Source organism: Oncorhynchus clarkii, chromosome 7, assembly GCF_045791955.1.
Source record: "Oncorhynchus clarkii lewisi isolate Uvic-CL-2024 chromosome 7, UVic_Ocla_1.0, whole genome shotgun sequence".
Classification (NCBI taxonomy): Eukaryota; Metazoa; Chordata; class Actinopteri; order Salmoniformes; family Salmonidae; genus Oncorhynchus; species Oncorhynchus clarkii.
In genome coordinates, this window is record NC_092153.1 from 54682576 (window position 1) to 54685889 (window position 3314).

Consider the following 3314-nt stretch of genomic DNA (forward strand, 5'->3'; position numbering starts at 1 on the left):
GCAACGATAGTGGTTGATCAGGGCCCTGTTGTTCCATCCCACGCCAGCGTCCAGGGTCTGGAAGTCCAGAGCGAACTCCTGGGCCCTCCTCGTCCCCTGCCTCAGATGAACGAGACATTCACCGGATGGTCGAAGTCTGCCCGGAAGCGGCGAAGTGGTCCAGCGTAGCCTTTCCTTCTCCCCACATGGCGTTGGCCCACTCCAGGGCTCTCCCTGAGAGGCATGAGACGAGGGCGGACACCCTCTCTCTGTCCGAAGGCGCCGGGTGAACGGTTGCTAGGTAGAGCTCCAGTTGTAATAGGAAACCCTGACATTGTGCAGCCGTCCCACCACACTCCCTAGGTAGGGCCAGACGAATCCCACTGGGACCAGTTGAAAGAGGGGCAAGTAGTGGAGACCTTGGTTGCTCTGGCAGAGGCACTGGAGGACCTCACTTTCTCTGCCAGCGATCCATAGTCTGTAGGACGCGATCGATGGTGGCGCCGAGATGATGGAGCATCGCCTCTTGGTCCTGGACGCGCTCCTCGACCCCAATAACAGGGGTACCTGGTCTTGCTGACTTCATGACGATAGTGGTGTGTGATTCTGTCAGGCGGTGGGTGTAGCTGGTGTATGAAGTCAGGCGCAGGAGAGCAGAGATGAGTGAACAATGTACTTTACATTGTAATAGCAAAATAGCACTAGTAACAGTACCAATGAGCGAACAATAACGGTTGCCACAAAACACGGGTGAAAAAAGCACCCGGACAAAACCAGACGGAAATGTACCAACATGAACAAAAAACAATCACACACAAAGACATGGGGGAAACAGAGGATTAAATACATGACCAGTAATTGGGAAATGTATGTGGAAAAACGAGACAAAACAAATGGAAAATGAAAAATGTATCGGCGATGGCTAGAAGACCGGCGACGTCGACTGCCGAACACCGCCCGAACAAGGAGAGGCATCGACTTCTGCAGAAGTCGTGACAGAAGGCTACTGGACATGCACATGGGTTATTCATACATAGACAACATCGCCATGAACTTGTGAAGACCTTTGGACAGGAACATTAGATAATCAGTTATAGGCACCATTAGACCTGCAGTAGGAGTGTGCATGTCTGTGTGTCACGCCACCAATAGAATCTATGCCCTAATGTCTGAGCCAGTAAGAGAATGGAAACTAAGCAAGAAAACAAGATTAGGGTGGCCAAGGCTAAAATGTATTAATAATTTACATAAAGTGGAGTGACTGTTATGGAAGGGTAAAACTGTATAAAAGCAGAGTACTGAGACTGGATAGATCTGTTCTTCCATGGAATTGCTCTTCTTCTGTTACTTTTGTAGTAAAGTATAATTGAATTTACAAGTTCCGTTATCTGTGAAATATTTGATTCAATATTTCCACGACATAAATGGCGAGCCTGACACCTCACAAGTTGTGGCATATTAGAATGCTTCAAACACCTGTGCACATTTTTGTTTCCGCCTTAGCACTACACAGCTGATTCAATTGATCAAGTCATCAGCAAGCTTCAAGTGGTATTTGTCTTATAATGACATTATCTTCTATTGTTTGTCCTCATGTGTCTGTTTTTCAGCATAAAGTACTATGTAGCCACTTAGTGTAGACACCAGGTGAGACCACACACACACAATGACAGTCTCTCTCCTTCACTTCATCCCTCTCCCCCATCTCCCTTAATCCTCTAGGTTATATCAGCTGTGTTGGTGAACCCCTCCCCCATTTGAACTGGCTGACACAGAGGGCACAGCATGATCATAGGTGAGAGGTGGTTGGGTCAACAGGAAGTATTTTTGAAGAGATGCTTTACATTGAAATACAGATGGAGATGTAGTAGTCCCAGAGTTAATGATCCAAGGTCAGTTTTGCATTTCACTTCCTGATGATTATGATCACTGACCGTATTAGAAAATTAAAAAAACGGCTTAATCATGCTCTCTCTCTATTCATCTGTCTCGTTTGCAGGTATGTTTTGATGTGAGGGAGGAAGCCAGTCCCGTCATAGCCACCTCACCCGCTCTTAAGATAACTTTTGGGCCAACTTGGGGACCAAGGCTGGTTAGGAGATATTGTAATTGTGATGAACTGAGAGAATATTAGGGTAGCACTGTAATTCGTTAATCATATGCTGTCTGCTTCTGTTCTTACCTCTTTCCCTTTCTGTCTTCTACATCTCTCTCCCCACCTCATCTTTCTTCCTCGTTTTATAATGCACACTATATGTGCATTGAAGCACAGATTGAATTTGTATTTATAACATAATATTACAATTATCATAATTATAATGCATGTATTATGTATTTATAACCCATGGATAATGAACTTCTTTCAATAAAGTGTTTCACATTCTCCACTGGTTGAAATTAAGTATCTAATTGAAATACTATCCTGTGTCCTCAGATTAACGCAGATGAAGGGATTTAGATATGTATAGTTTTTTTCTGTATATATGAAATACAAATCAGCCTTTACTTAAATCATGTTTCTAGTCTATTGCATAGTTACAATGTGTAATCATTGATGTCCCAGGAGCAGGAGTGGTAAAGTGAAGTGTATAATTGTAATACGTACATGCACAGCATCATTCAAATAATGGAGTTGGATACACCTGATATTGGATATGACTGAAAAATAATGTCTCACAGAGATTCATACCTGAACCGCACCTTTATTTGCCAAGGAAGAGTACATGATCAGTGAATATATTCAATGTACAGGCTAAAATGTGGGGATCTCATGCGTGGTAATAACTACAGTACCTACATCCTTGACACAATAAAGTTATTATATTCTACTCTATCCATAGGCTTCATTAATGCCATTCAGACTTGAAGTTGATACAACAGCAATGATAGCTGAGGTTCATAGATTGGTATGAATATTATTTCAGAATGTTTTAGGGTCCATACACAAATCGGCAACATACTGTAACTAGCTACACATCCATAGGCATACAGTTATTTTTCCACGACACAATAAGCAATTAAATAGTTAGCTAGCTATGTTACTTCAGCTGCATTGCACAGCAAGGCAAGCTTACACAATTGTACATTCAGTTTGCAATAAATGCTTTAGCTAGCTAGATTCTTTACATCCACTGTTTCCCAAGATGACAGCCTGGTTTGCTGTTTTTCTGAGGAGTCCCTAAAACATTAAACATCACAAATTACAATGTCATACTCATGTCATAACACCAGCTAGCTAGTTGGCTAATGTTAGCTAGTCAGCTAACTTGCTAAATAGCTATTTTTGTAAATGAACTTTATGACATAAAAATATGCACAATCGTTTGTCTCTACAT

The 3314-nt window shown here is 42.3% G+C and overlaps 1 long non-coding RNA gene across 1 annotated transcript; it reads left to right on the forward strand.

The window, feature by feature from the left end:
- The first annotated feature begins 1313 nt into the window (after positions 1-1313).
- Positions 1314-2745, forward strand: LOC139414323 (uncharacterized). Its single transcript, XR_011634871.1, has 3 exons — positions 1314-1530; positions 1702-1774; positions 1979-2745. It is a non-coding gene; the product is annotated as an uncharacterized lncRNA (long non-coding RNA).
- Positions 2746-3314: the final 569 nt, after the last annotated feature.